Source organism: Vespula vulgaris, chromosome 5, assembly GCF_905475345.1.
Source record: "Vespula vulgaris chromosome 5, iyVesVulg1.1, whole genome shotgun sequence".
Classification (NCBI taxonomy): Eukaryota; Metazoa; Arthropoda; class Insecta; order Hymenoptera; family Vespidae; genus Vespula; species Vespula vulgaris.
The window spans coordinates 6863824-6880477 of NC_066590.1; the positions used below are offsets into that span (position 1 = coordinate 6863824).

Sequence of the window (16654 nt, forward strand, 5' to 3'; positions counted from 1 at the left end):
GGAAGAGGATAGCAGGAGTTCCGTCATCGTGCAAAATTAAATTTTTAACGAGCTTTCCAGTCGTCCTACCTCTCTCCAGTCGTCTTCCTCTCTCTCTCTCTTTCTCTCTCTCTTACTTCTTCACCCTCACCATCTTTCTTCGCGACTCTTCGTAGTTGCTAGGTGTACGAAGTAAATATCTGCACATCGGTAATTAAATTCGATTCGACCGCAGCACGACGAGCAATGGAGAAGCCTCTTACGAAGGAAAGAAATAACGGAGAATGTTGTGGGATGAGCATGTGTCATAGTTGAGTACTCTCTAGATATTTGTGTGGGTGTGTGTATATATGTGTGTATATATTTTGGAGAGGACCTAAGAAAGCGACAGGGAAGAGCTCATCCAAAGCTCCAGGCAAACTTTCTTCTCGTTATTTACCACGAAACTATTTTGTAATTTAATGCTATCTTTCTCCCTCTCCCACTTTCTCTCTCTCTCTTTTTCTATCTCTATCTCCCTCTTTATCACGTAGTTTATCTTTCTTTTATTTGCTCGCGTGCGTCGCAAATGACGTTTTCGCTGTAAATACGAAGGGAAATCGCGATGTTGTCGTCGTCTTCTTTGTCGCCGTTCTCTCTCTCTTTTTCTCTCTCATTTTCTTTTGAGAGATAAATCGAGGAATCGGAGCAAAAGGGAAGATCTTTCAGTTGGAGTAATTTTTCTTCGAGATTATTTTTTGAACTGGATATAATCTTGACGTGGCAATCGAATGAATATTCCCACGTTTGATCTTCGTCTCGCTTAATCAAATTATTCAAGACGTGTATTACGTACATTTCCGACCATTTATATAAATTTTATTCATCTTTAATTAATATTTCTGATCTTTTCTTTTTTTTCTTTTTTTTTTTCGTTCGATTTACCTTTTTTTTCCCCCTAACATCTGCGTATCTAGATAAAAGGAGCGTTTTATAGGGAAATTTTGTTTCGAAACGATTTCAATTTAACAAGGGAATATTTTTTGCCATAGGTTTTTTATTTATTTATTTTTTATTATTTTTTTATTTTTTGAGAAAACAAGAGAAGGAGAGAGAGAGAGGGATCGCCGATAGTGGAAAGAGTAGAGAGAGGGTTGATAGAAATGGCGACGGGTAAGGACGGCATTGCGAAATAATCCAAAGTGGCTCCTAACGGGAGCGCATGTCGCAGGGTCGCGAAAAAACACGCGTTATTATTAAAAAAGTTGAGGTTGTTATCTCGCTGGCATTCGCCCATTAATTGCGCCGCATCTCTGCTCACCCTCCTCCTGTCAAGTTTGTGTGCGTGTGCCGGTGCCTGTCTCTGTGTATGCTCATTCTTTCTGGTTGGTATCTGTGCGTAAAACGAAACGTACGTACGAGATATTTCGTGTTCTACTACGAGACTACTAGACAGAGGAAGAGGGAGCAGAAGCGACAAAGAGAGACAGAGAGAGAGAGAGAGAGAGAGAGAGAGAGAGATCCAGCTCTGAATGAGTGAAAGAGAGAGAGAGAGAGAGAGAGAGAGAGCAGGCGTCTGGACGTGCGACGACCCGAAACGTCCGCGTGCACCGGTGCAGTCGGATTAATAATTTCGTGATATTGCTGCCATTGTAACAGTAGCACTAGTAGCAGTAGCAGTAGTAGCATCAGTAGCAGCCGTGTGCTCGTCTATCCTAACTATTCCAAGCAAGCGTGAGAATCCATCTGTCTGATCTATCTAAGGTCTATGTATCTTTTGAAATGGTGATAAATGTAGCAGTCTAATGCTATCATAATTTCACGTTTCTCATAGGCTCTCAATCGATTTATCTTATATTTAAGAAAATATGATATTATACTAAAGTTGTTTAAATTGTTCGATTAAATTTTATTTAATTTATTGTATATGTTCGCGTGTTTTAAGAATTTAAACTATGATACTTTACAAATTGATTTGTCATTGTAACATCGATATCGAATTTCCTTTCTTTTTGTTTTTGTATTATATACTGTACGTTATGGAATATAATTTAGAAATTTTCACAATAAATTCGGACATAGATCGATATGTTAGCTCCTCTTTAATAACGAGAAATCACCATTCGTTCGTTAATACGATATATCTATTGCATTTTCTCTCATTAAATTTCATTGTTCTGTTATAAACGTCAATATTCGACGGGAAAAGTTTTTCTTTCCTTTTCTCTCTCTCTCTCTCTCTTTCTTATTTTTTCGCTTGAAAAAGTAATCATTTCTAAGGATTAACATTCCATTGTAAAGGCATTTCTCTATTAGGAAGAGAACGAGTAGTCTGTTAGCAGTCAATTTCAAAGTCGGAGTTCTATGCTGCCATACTCAGAAGCAACGAGTCAAACTCCTTTGAACGTGGACAGACGAACGGTCCAGTATACTTGAACTGGAACATAGTCACATCAATTGAGTCGACGATGACGTGCTTTCCTCTCTCTCTCTCTCTCTCTCTCTCTCTCTCTGTCTTTCTCTCTCTGTCTCTCTCTCTCTGTCTCTGTCTCTTTCTCTCCTTTCCTTCAATGCTCCCTTTGTAACTTCCTAGTGATGTAACTCTGTTGCTCCTTTTTGCAAAATAAATGAAATCTCGTTATCGTCGTAAGACGAATCAAAAATAAATAATATTTATTATCAAAAACAAGAAGATCAACGAATATATTGTTTCCTAATTTATTATTTGCATTACAATTGTGTGTTTTAATTACTTCTCTATTTTATTTTTTTTTCAAATCGGTGATTTGTTTTTTGTTTTTGATATTTTATATATACGTAAGTAAGTGTACGTACATCATATATTATTGAAATAATTTTTCAATTAACTCCGTTTCATATATCAAAATTCAATAATGACTTCATAGAGCAAAGAATTAAAAGTAACAAAATATGTATTAATGATATATGTATATTATATGTGGATATATGTTAACATTTATAATATTTTTACGTTATTAATATTTTCACGATATCCTATCCGAATTATTTCAAAATATGCATAAATCAGTAGAGATTTTTTTGGAAATTTAAACGAGTACGCGATATATGTCGTGTTGGGATTGAAAAAAGGTAGAAGGGCAAACGAGTCCTACGTTTTACGGAAGAGTGATTTTCGATATACGTAAGCAGAGTATATAGTACGTAGGTACTCTCGTTATGTTCGCTATCGGGAGCTTTCGAAAGCTCCGATAGGATATATACGTAGATACATACATCGAAGCTTTTCAAAAGGATCACAGACGCGTTTCGATAAGCGGCGACTCGTATTAACGGCGATTCCCACAGCGAAGGATGTCGCGACGAAACGTATGGGAAATGCAAAGAGAAAGAGAGAATATATATATATATATGTACACATATCTGTGTATTTTATATATATATTGTACATACACACACTTTTTTCACACATGTGATGCGTGTTTTTATCTATTTCTTTCTCTCTTTCTCTCTCATTTTTTTTTCGAGTGGTCGTCGTCGTCGTCATCGTCGTCGTCGTCGTCGTCGTCGTAATAGTAGAGGAGGGTTTCATTATCCTCACTTTTTAATAAGCAACGTGTACGCAAAGCGGAGCGAGGATTTATTTTTTTCGGCATACAAAAAGCAACGGGACGAGCTTTTCAATTCCGTTCAATGCGCGTTTCTAAACCTTCTATCTCTTCTCTCTAGTGGAGTTTTCCTACAACTCTCTCTCTCTCTCTCTCTCTCTCTCTCTCTCTCTCTCTCTCTCTCTCTGTCTCTGTCTCTCTCTCTCTCTCTCTCTCTCTCTCTCTCTCTAGCATTATGTCATGCGTGGTCCGATGTTTTTGTGTTTATGTATATATATATAAAAAAAACTTAATAAAAAGAGGAGAAGAATAGCCCGCATCGAAGTATCACGCATCAAACGATACGAACAATAAGTTCTTTTACGAAACCTTTGAATAACATATTTTTGTTCTACTCGATCAAATATTTTGATAGCTTATAATTATTATTATTATTTTTCAAATTAAAATAAACATACATCCGATATACGATGGTATCTAAAAAGATTGGTCAATATTTTCCCTTTAGAAAGATTAGATCACTACTATTGATTTCCGATAAAATGTAATCTAAGTTATTACACGATGATTCGTCGGATGTATAGATATAGAGAACATAGATCGACAGATTGTGTTTGTTTGGCCGTCTGTCTCTGTGTGTGTGAGTACGCATGTGTATGCGTATCTGAAAGAGAGAGAGAGAGAGAGAGAGAGAGCGAGAGAGCAATAAGTATAAATGTAACGCATGATCGATGATTATTAATTTAACGGAATTAGGATATATTTCGAATGTTGGGTTCACTGTGTCGGTAATGTTGAATATTAGAGGTACAAGGGGTGTAAAGAGAGGAGAAGGTGGACAAATTGGGGGCAAGGAGGGGACAGGAGGAAGGAGGAGGAATGAGGTGGCTGGACGAAATGTAGGTCGTTCGGTGAACTAACCACTGTGACCATTGAAATAATTACGCTCACTGCCCGTTAATTTCGAGGTTCGCCGCGGTGTACGTATACGCCGGTTGCTCTGCTCTCACGCATATATCCGGAAAGCGAGGATGACACCCACGCAACTTCGGACCAGCCAGATAATACGCCGAATGGATAATCTCAGTGCGCGAGCGCGCATAATGCACCAATGCTCGCTCGTTCGTTCGTTCGTTGGTTCGTCGGCGATGGCCCGCATGTACGACCGTTACCGATCGTGTACCGTTAACGAGCTGCAAAATAGTTAACTTGTGTCTATGTATATTATATTCGTCTATATTTGTGTATATGTATGGATGTATGAGGAGGGCGCTGGCTGGTTGGCTGGTTGGATGGTTGGTTGGCTGGTTGGTTGAATGTGTATTCATGATCAAAGAGCGTGATGCATTTTTTTTCTACCAATCATTTGCGGTCCTTCGTTGAATTCAGGTTCTAGGATTTCAATGAAACTATTAAGCTTCACAAACCAATTCATGGATAATTTGTTAATAAATTTAATATCTTTTTTATTTGGTAATATTAGTACTTACCTAATTGATCAATTAAAGGGTATGTAAATTGTTAATCATTGGATTAAGTTTAGTTTAGATTTAGTCTAATCGTATTTAGGTTCAGTTTTGGCCAGGATTTAAATCTAATAGTTAAGCTTTCCGATGAATTCCTTGGTAATTTCTATTAATGAATTTAATATTTTTTTATTCGATAAAATTGTAATCAATTTTATAATATGCATATCATTAATAATTTCATTATGTTCAGTAATTAAACGGTTAATGGTTTGTTTATAGTTTCCTTTTTTCAAAATGATTATTGAAATCGATAATTTGTCGATCAAGTTAATTTTTCTTTTTTTTTTCTTCGGAGAATTTGAGGTAGTTGATTAAGCGAGATGCACTTCCTCATTTTCTCTCTCCGTTTTTATTTTTTCACTTTTAAGAATCCTTATCGTTAAATAGTTCGAATTACTCTGTTAGTAATAGAGAAAATAATGAAAACTGAAATCCTGGAAAAGATGTTAGGTAAAAAAGTAAGAACAAGAAATGGAGAGAGAGAAATAGAAAAAGAGGAATACCAAAGGGAAACCTTCGTTCATTCTACTTTCCAATTTCATACTTTATTTCACATCTTATACAAATTCGAAATTTCATCTCTTTAATAATTTCATTTCATCTTATTCTTCCTCTATGCGAAGTAATAATGACTATCTTCGAATTCGAGTTTCGTCAGACTTTCATAGTAATTACAAATTAAGAAAGAAAAAAGAAGAAAGAAGAAGAAAAAGAGAAATGAAAAAGAAAAGAAAAACTCACGTATACTTATATAATATAATATAAATGAAAAATTTAAAGTAAAATCATTATACAATATTAACTCTATCGATTCTCTTTCATTTTATATTTCAAACAATCTATCGAACAATAGATGCGTTACGAAATGAGCTATTACATCTTTCATTGCGTTCTCTTTTGAATCAAACAAAAGCCATGAACATATGTACGTATAAGTAAATACGTATATATCTAGGCATTCGTGCACGGACACACACAAACATCAAACACGCACATTATACTCATCCATCCATCGATGTTCACTCGAAATCGGATTATCTCTTAGATACGGAATAATAAACGATCTTTTAACTTCTCTAAGTCCTATATCTTCACTATTCTGAACTCGTAAACGTAACAAGCTTGTAATCGTTTTTTCTTTGCCAGAAGCGTCACGTTACATATTTCAGAAACGGAACACGGTAGCCAACGAGAATGGAAAAGCGCGAACGGTTCGTGTTACCCTCTTGATCCTCCTGTTTCGTGACATCGAAAATTCCTTCTCTCTTTCTCTCTCTCTCTCTCTCTCTCTCTCTCTGTTTCTCTCTCGCTTCAGCTTTTGTAGGGCGTATTGGAAAGTGGAGGACAGGATGGACGGGCGGGGAAAGGAAGGGTAGAGGGGTAGAAGAGGTGAAAATAGGGTGGTGCGATTGATCGATTCGAATATCACTTTACAGGACCCGATCCATACATCGGCGAATTTAATCAAACGGTAAGCATGGTAATGCACTTATGAAAGCCGATATGGAACTAGGACTGTCGCAGAATGTCCTGCATTCTATCTCTATCTCTCTTTGTACCATTCTCTCGAAATTAAATATCGATAGTATATTAATTTGATGGGAGAAATGATTTTAAAAGATTTTGAAAATAGGTATAAAAATATCTACATCTACTATATATGTATATACAAATTTTTTCTTTTTTTTATCGTAAATTGATTTAGTAATAAATTGAATGATGTTTTTGTTTTCCTTATAGAAAAGTGTCATTCATTGATATGAAAGACAAATGAAATGTTATTTTATTTTATATATATATATATATATATATATATATATATATATGTATGTATGTATACGATACTCGCATTGCATTTTCATATAAATAGAACGCTTGTTTATCGGATGAATTTCTTGTTTATTTCTAATAGGATTTATTAATTAAAATGAAGAGTAGAGAGAAATGCAGGAATCATTTTCGGAAGAAGATAGGACGAATAACTCGGCGACTATAATTTTCATTATATTGTTTTCTCTCGTTTCGGGTTGTCTATTCGTATAATTCGTTGATTACAAATTATTAAGTAAACGGTAGAGAGAGGTTGAACGAGAGGGTTGAATGTGTAGGGGTTGGAAAGCAGCGCTAATGATAACGACAAACACGTCCGTCGACAATTATCGACGTTAAATTCGTTTGGACGATACGATTCGATGTAGATATCTATATCTATGTACACATATAAATGTTTATTTATATATGTATATACATATATATACGTATGTACGGATGTATGTATGTATGTATGTATGTATGTATATTGTTACGCTTTATATCGTTACGAGAATGAATAATGAAATACGTTTGTGTATGTATATATATTTACTCTATATACGTATATACATGCATATGTATATGTATTTACGATCGCTAGGAATCTCTGGCATACATTCGAGCGATTATCGTGAATCATTAGCGATATCATTTACGTATTTTTTCATGGATTCTTTCATCGTGGTATCATACGATTTGTTGTAGATACGTAAATGAATAATGAACAAACTGCGAATTCTACCGAATTTTTGACGATAAATAATTTTACAAACGATTTAGCATGAAAATTTTTTTTATTGAGATTCATCGCAGGCATACACACAGATTTTTATCGTAATTCTCGGATCGTTGAAAACAACGAGAGAGTGGGAAAATATTTTTATAGTAGCTATTTTTTTGTTTTTTTCTTAATTTCTTTTTCTCTTCTGTTACATTGCTTTCCATCTAAATCAATTTCAATTCGACGTAAAACGTCTTATCGATATTTTATAGATTACTTCGATTTTTTTCGACGAGGATGAACGTGTACTTTCGGATTTTTGCTTTCAACGCGTTCTGGAAAGGATATTAAAAGGTAGTCGGAGAAGAAGAGAGATCGGAGAAAAATCGTTACGCGGAGGAAAAGTTGGGCCGCAAGAGTTGAGAGCTGGGCGAAACGACGAAAGGTTTCATAAAGTTTCGAACGGACTCGGTGGTTACTCTTCTAAAAGTGCGCGAGTAATGTTGGCTCTATAAGAGAGAGAGAGAGAGAGAGAAAGAGAGGGAGGGAAAAGAGAAGGAGAGAGGATATACGTATATTTACAGTGAGTCCCGAAAATGATCGAACGTTTTCTCAAAGTGAATAAATTTTTCGAGATTTAAACAATAAGAGGCAGAGAAAGAGTATTTTGAATGTATATGTATATAGAAAAAATGATAAAAATTAAATTTATACATTTAATAGATTTTATATTTTATGGACTAGTGAATTAATTAATAATTAGTTTTCAAATGTTTCCTTTTTCTTTTTTTTTTGGTTAAATTTTTAAAATACTTCTTTCGTAATTTTGTAATATCTACATAATAATATTTGTAATAACTACATATATTAACATAATTTGAGGTATTTTATTCAACGTAGAGAAATTTATTCAGTTTTGAATGATATTGAAATAATTTTCGAGAGCTCGGCGTATATTTACGAAAAGAAATGTGCGATATTTGAAACATCGAGCATTCCGTTAGGAACTGCTGGCACGCCGGCGTGTAAACTTATCGTCGAAGTTGGAAACAAAACGAGAATAGAAAGTCATCTTGGGAACTGTAAAGAAGCGGGTTTCGTCAGGTCGTGCAAGCTACAAATGCATTTTTCAGATATACGTACGGTGAACACAGGATCGATGTACCGAAAATGTTACGTTTCTTTATCTTTTCTCTTACATTTCTTGATCTATTTTCTTTTATTTTTCTTCTTTTTCTTCATTTTATTTCGATATCTATATATACCTATAGTAAATTCTTTTTCAATGATTATTTTTTATGATTTCTCAAAGCGTAGTCGAATCATTCGTTAATAATATTATAGTTTGGAAGAGATAGACGAAATGAAAAATGAACGTTTATATTTACATGAATATTTGTTAATGAATGGTTGCATATAATTTTTCAGTGCAGGTATCTATATTAAAGTATTTTAATCAGATAAGTGGGTACACATACACACATACACACACACACATATATATATATATATATATATATATATTATTATATCTTGTTATCTTTTGGATATTAATACAGTTGTTATGTGCAATTATAATATTAAAATAATTAATTAAAATATTTTTTAATTAAAATTACTTTATTAAATAATTTTATTAAAATATTATATAGGCTGTACACTATAGTGCATATATGTACGTATACATTATTTCGGATACAATAAAATAATATTATTATAATAAGTGTATATACACGTATAATATTATAACTTGTTATTGATATATTCTCGATACATATCTATATTTATACATATATCCATCTATACATACACACACACACACATATATATATATCTGCATTTGAATTTTATAAAATTTTTGGTTCATGGATTCGGAACGAAAATCAAACGAGTCTGTTCACATAGTCTCTCATTGAAATGATTTAAAAAGCCGAACTATCTTTTTCCTCTGTTCTCCAAGGAATATTAAATTTCGAAGAAGGATCTACATACGTATTATTCGGTGGTACTTTCCTTCGGTGGAATCGAAGAACGTTTCGTTCTCGATGTCGAAGTTGAAACGAGGAAAGGACACGAGTGATACTCTTCTTATCGTGAATACTTTTGAAAATATCATCGAGTATTGAACATGACATATTTACTCACGAAAATAAATAGTAACGAAACGAAAATCGTACTGTTCGATGAAGAAAAAAAGGATAAAACAAAAAATAGATAAATAAAAAATAATCGTTAGCAAAAGATCACTGTATATGATATTTTTATATACCGCGAGAGATCACCTGATAAGTCACGGTTTCTCTCATTCGATGTGAAAACTTTTAGTAAAGGCTGAAGTTAGATTTTAAAATTCAAATAACGTTAAAGTTTCGCGAAGAGAGAATAATGTTGCATCGAGAAGACTTGCTTGTGGGCGAGAAAATTCTTTTTATTTCTTTGGCGAACATCGACTACACAAGTTTTTCTTTGTCTCGATAACGTATATACTTACGTACATTACACAGATATGTATATGTATGTACGATGTATGCGTAAAACTTTGACTATAATGTTCACGGAAGCGAATGAAATGATCTTTTATTGAAAAATATATCGTTATTATCAAGACTACATTCGACGTATTTCGAAATTTCGAAATTTCGATTTTAACTCAAAGGTTTTAATCTAAAATCGCTTTCTTTTCATATTTTCTCTCATTTAAACGAAATTAATGGATAAGCTACTTTCGGTCGCGTAACAAAAATAAAAAGTAGAAGAAGAGAGAGAGAGAGAAAGAGAGAATCAAGGTAGAGATGAGAAGAAGGAAAAAGGATAAACACATGGCAGCCGTACGCAAAGCTTGAAAACATTCTTGTTTGCGCGTAACGAGCGCTTTTAATTTGCTAACAAAGCAAGCTCGCGCTAACGATCGCAGCAAGCTTTGATTTCGGTATTAAGCTAGATAAAAATAAACTATTTTTTGCTCTCTCCCTTTTTGGAATATTTGTCCTCCTTTCTTTTTTATTTCTTTTTTTTTTTTTATAAATGCTTCTCTCTCTCTCTCTCTCTCTCTCTCTCATTCTTTCTCTTTCTCTTTTTCTCGTTCGGAAAGCTTTTCGTATTATGTAACAGAGAATATACAGCAGCTGCTGTTGCTTCGTGTCATCGAAAGCTTGGAAAAGTTCACTCGCCGATATTCGTTTTCGTGTTGGAATGACTAACGCATCCTATCGATTTTCCACGTTCGTTCGTTTGCTTGCTTTTATTTTTTTTATCCTCTTTTCTATCTCTATTCCTTTCTCTGTCTATCTCTCTCTCTCTCTCTTTCTCTTTTTTCTCTCATCTTATTCCGAGTTCACATCTAGATTTTTCGTTACGGTTCGAACATAGTATTTCGCGTCGACACCCATCTTTCTTTTATACGTATGTATGTACATTCTTATTTTTTCCTGTTTCCTTCTTCTTCTTTTTTCCTCTTCCATCCCTCTTCCCACTATCTCCCACCATCCATTCTCATATTATATATTTATATATATATTTTTTCTTTTCCTTTTCTTCTCATTTTTCTTTCTTTTCATCGAACTTGCATTCGGTATCATACATGTATACATATGTTTACGATCTAACGAATGATCATTGGTACGAGTTCGAAAAGAAAGTTTTTTATCGGAATAATTAAAAGTTAGCAATAACTTTCTTGAGAAAGGTTTTGTCTTTTTTGCTTCTTTTTTTCTTAAGAATAAAATTTCAATTTTTTATTCGAGTTCGAGTTTTCTCGTTTAATACCAGTCTCTGCAAATACATACATACCACACATAAAATATATATATGTGTGTATATATATATAAATATATATATAAATGAATAAGCTGTTTTAAGTTCGTTGATAAGAAGTGTATAAAGTGATTAAGTGGTATATACAAAAAAAAAGAATGAAAAAGAAAGAGAAAAAGAAGTACAAGAAAAGAAAGATGAGCGCTATCGAGAGAAACGACAGAGGAAGAGAAACAAGCCGAAGGATTTCGTTTCGCGTTTCGTCTAGCAGAATGAAGCAGGCCGAACGGTTAGAATTTTCGTCGGGTCTACTAAGTCTCTAAGCGGCTTACCGATTTCGTTGTCCGTTTCGCGGATAGAGACAAAGCCGAGAACGCTAGGTAGTAGAAAGTAAGAGAGTGAGAAAGAGAGAGATAGAGATAGAGATAGAGATAGATAGAGAGAGAGAGAAAGAAAGTGATAGAGATAGAGAAAAATTTTTGTAGGATCACAAGAGAAACGAATTACGAAAAGTATCGATGTACTCGAATCGTTCGAATCGTAGCTTTTGTATTAGCCAATGATTCCTTTCCTTTGATCTTACTTTCAAAGACAAATTTGTACAAATCGTACTACTTGTTTCATTGAGTTTTTTTTCTCTTTTCTTTCTATATATATCGATATCTTTCATTCTTCATTATTTTTAATTGATACAAAAAATCGATCAAAATGTTTATTATGATTTGATAAATTACATAGAATGTATTTTATAATTTTAAATAATTCGAATGATATTCGTTTAAATCTAGGTCATTTTAATTGTTTGTTAGATTAGGATTAGTACTGAAATAGACAACACGTATATCGTATGATTTACGATTAGCAAATATTCATTTTCCTGATTCACTCAAATCGTTTAACTTACATTTACATCAAGCATTTGACAGTAAACCTCCGAGGTCGTGGACGATTATTTACAAATCACGAACGTGTTTCATCGTTTGTGGAGTTACGCGGAAGAGATTTAGATTCATTGCAAGCTGCATTCCCGACGAATTTATAAAACGGAATCTCCATATAAATCTCATGCCTTTCTCTTGTTGTTTTTTTTCTTTTCTTTTCTTTTTCCTTTTTTATTCCGATCGTGAAATAAACGTAACATCGATAAGCAATCGAGCAGTAACATAAACTCCAAAGTATCGAGTCGATGGGAAATAATGATAAAAAAAAAAAAGAAAAAAAAGGAAAAGAAAATCGTTAAATCGACGACAGTCGTTATTAATCGTCGATCGTTTAATATTTCAGTCTATCGAGTGAGATGTTAAAAATTCATAAGTCATCTTTTTTTTCCATTTACAAGAAATCTACGAACGAACAGAGATAAAGTTTTATTTCTTTCTCTCTCTCTTTTTCTCTTCCTTTTTCTATCGTGATAGAATTGTCTCCTATGGTCCAACAGTTATAGATCGACAGTGTTTTTTCTCAGATTGGCAGTCTATTAAGCATTGCAATTTGCATACGATCATATCAACCAATAACGTAGATATCTGCAATTGTTCCGTCAGTATTAATAATCCTCCTATGGAATTCGTGAATCTCGTGAATTGGAATGTAGGAGACGATCCGCACGATAGCGAGCGATGCCTTCAATGGCATTATTTTTCACTAAATCTGAATTTCAAATGGTTTGAACGATGTGCCGGCGACCTTCCGCGTCGACACCCTTAGTGAGAAAGGGACCGATCGAATAACGAAGCTTTCCATTTTACGAGTACAAATGCTGGAGAAATATATATATATATATATATATACACATATTGAGATACAAAATTTTTACCAATGTACTATCGTTCTCTTTTTCTCGCGATGGATATACGAACATACCAAGTCAATATGTCAACAAATATAAATCTCTCGTGGAAATAAAAATAAAAAGAGGGTGTGAGAAAGAGAAGAAGCATGAACGATATGCATACATATGCATGTACTAGATGTTAAAGCTTTTAAAGTTTGGTAGCATTTAAAATAAAAAAGATTATAGAGCAGAAAGGAAATCTTTTTTCTCATAATGTTCTGATTTTCGATCAATATTTTTTATCTAGCGATAATTCTCTTTTTCTTTTGTTTACAGCAGCAGTACGATCAGACCGGTGATGTTCCAAAGAGATTTCTAAATGAATAAGATTTGATGAGGTAGGTTCTCTTCCAAAATTCGAAAGTAAAAATCTTCATTTTATGTATTTCATACACAGACACACACACACACACACCAATTTATATATATATATAGTATTTCTTTTTTTACTAAGGAGCACAGGTTTATTGTTGCGTTATCGCGACTAGTAAGTTATAACGAACCGTGATAATGGATACATAGAATTGCAAAGGGTTAATATTCGTGACAATGAAGAGCATAGTATTCATAGCATCTCTCTCTCTCTCCCTCTTTCTCTTTCACACACACTTTAGCTATATTAGGCAGAGGTCTGCAACAGAGTAATGACACACGATGGTTCGTGTTACCCTTCGCGCTCGACCTAGCGTGTATTTCGAGATTGAACATTCATATAAGATGATGTACATGGTACGTCACGTATTCGTAGCCATAAAGCAACGCCTAGATCATTGACATACATAGGACACGTAGAGGGATGTATATATATATATATATATATATATATATATATATATATATATATATATATATATGTATACAATATCTTGGTCTCTACTTCTCTCTATAAAAGAGAGAGAGAGAGACAGATAGATAGACGGACAGAAGGATAGATAGATAGATAGAGAATACAAGTGAAGAGGAGAGTAAGAGAGAAACGTTCATATAGTTATTTACCAGAGTGTGTCCGGCTACACATAAGAGAGCCTAATCACGGGGGTATATAACCGTTAGTCGGATACCGTGGAAATGTAACAGCAGTCTGCTCATTGTTACGAGCCACTGGTGTGTCCCTTGCGTCGAAAACAGGTTAAAGGTAATTGAGATGCTCTGCGACTCGAGTCAGCTGCCCATCGTTACTACATATATATGTTTATATATATATACATATACACATACATATATAGATATATGTATGTACATCTCTCTCTCTCTCTCTCACTCTATCTTTTTGCGCTGCGTTTGATCTATTTGTACAATTGTGACATACTACGTTCCAATTAGCAAATTTTCACCTAAACGTTTTTTTCCTCTACGTTTCCACGTTTCTTTCTTTGAAAAGAAAATACGCATAAGTATCTTGTAAAAAATGATTTTCAAATTAGGATTGAAATTGAAAAGATGGAATATTTATTGAAGTGAAAGAGAAAAAGAGAATGAATATGTACGCTTGTACACACACACAAATACATATATGCATGCGAATAAGGGCGAGCGCGCACGCTTGCCATTTTTAATTCGATCGATCCAGGAAACCTCGTTGTCCACATGTATATTATACATGTATAATAGCACGTAGGGATTTTTCGTTACGGATTCGTTCGCGTTTAGGAATATATTGGATTACTGGGGAATTTAAATTTTTTTCAAATACACGTACAGGATTTAAAACGTCGCTTTGAAATATTCGCTGTGCGATCCAAAACGCGGATATATTCTACTAAGCCCTTTTGGAAGTCTATAACTTTTAGCGTTTTAGCTATGGATACTTACGGGACGTATATGGGAATACTTGGCGCATGAGAAAATAGATATGTAAGTATATGCACATACATAACTGTGTATGTGCATATACATATATACATATGTATACGTATCCCTGATGTTTGCGAGGCTTTATTACGTACGAGAACTACGTTTTTAGTTTGGACTTCGTCTCTTTCATCCTCCCTCGTTTCTTTCTTTTTTTCTTTTTTTTATTATTCTTTTTATTTCCTTTTTATATATATATTTTTTTCTTTCTATGTATATATCTTATATCTTTCTCTCGAGCATTCCAATATGCCAGCTACGTTTCAAATATTACGAATATTACGAATGCATAAACGCGTCCTTTTGCATATGAGGATTAGCGATTTCGATGTTTTCGAGCATACGTTCATCTCTATCTCATGCTCACATACTCTCTCTCTCTCTCTCTCTCTCTCTCTCTCTCTTTCTCTCATGCTCACATACTCTCTCTCTCTCTCTCCCCCTCTCTTTTTCTCTATTTCCATTTTCGGTTCCACGCAGATGCGATTTTCGCAAACTTATTAAACTCGTTCTTCGATACGTGCAAATCCTCTCTCTCTCTCTTTCTCTCTCTCTTTCTCTTTTTCTCTCTCTCTTTCTCTCTGTCTCTCTGTCTCTTTCACGTAGTACGAGGAATGGAGCACGCTCGAGCAGCATTGAACGTCAGATGACAAGCGCTCGAAATCGAATTTCCCCATGAAAAGCCAAGCACTCTCTCTCTCTCCCTCTCTCTCTCTTTCTCTCTCTCTCTTTTTCTCTCGTTCTTTCTCTCTATCTCTCTCTCTCTCTCTCTCTCTCTCTCACTTTCTCTCTTTCTTTCTCTCTCTCTCGTTCTCTCTCTCTCTCTCTCTCTCTCACTTTCTCTCTTTCTCTCTCTCTCTCGTTCTCTCTCTCTCTCTCTTTCTCTAGCGACATTTACAGAATGTCAAAGCGATGGACTTGAATCGTGTAGTAGGGGTACCTAGTATATTTAAAAAGAGAGGAAAGGTAGAAAGAGACAAAACACGCGATTTGTGGAAAATTGAAAAAGGAGAATAGGAAAAGAATATCTTTCGATATTCTTCTTGAACATGATAACATTTATGTTGAAAATACTTTTGTTTTGTAATAGATAGATATAGATATATAAGGAGAATGAAAGGGACAGAGAGATAGAGATAGAGAGAAAGAGAGAGAAAAAGAGAGAGACGAAAGATGAAAAATAACTATCTTGATTTTTAATTAGATTTGTAAAAATTTATCTCGTTAATTGTTCATAATTATTAAAGGCGACATTTGGACAAATTAAATTTTACTTGAATAATATTATGTATAAAAAGAAGAGAAAATAGTTTGACGAGTTAGATGAATGACTGAAAGAACTACTAAATTTTTTTATGACATCTAATAAGCTAATTTAACAATTATTAAAACTGAGATCAGATTTTGATTAATGAAAAAAAAAATAGAAAAATAATTTTTCGATGATTGAAAAGAGTATGTTATAGATCTTTTGCAAAATTCATAAAATTAATTTTGCGAATTGATTATGTAGTAATTAGAATGGGGCTCAGACTTTTTATAATGTAGTTAAATTTCATTGACGTTGGACTTTCTTATGGCGATTCGATCGATCTCGTCGAGAGTCAGG

At 34.0% G+C, this 16654-nt stretch overlaps 1 protein-coding gene across 32 annotated transcripts in view; it reads left to right on the forward strand.

The window, feature by feature from the left end:
* The window catches only part of LOC127063756 (cell adhesion molecule Dscam2), a 162374-nt gene that overhangs the window by 21530 nt on the left and 124190 nt on the right, over positions 1-16654 (forward strand). For 24 of the 32 annotated variants that reach the window (XR_007781469.1, XM_050993902.1, XM_050993913.1 and 21 more), the window contains one exon: positions 13471-13532. The gene's annotated coding sequence lies outside the window, so the exon portion shown is untranslated. Of the gene's footprint in view, positions 1-6529; positions 6546-13470; positions 13533-16654 lie in introns of those variants that run through there. The other 8 variants (XM_050993898.1, XM_050993894.1, XM_050993906.1 and 5 more) reach the window with 2 other exon arrangements.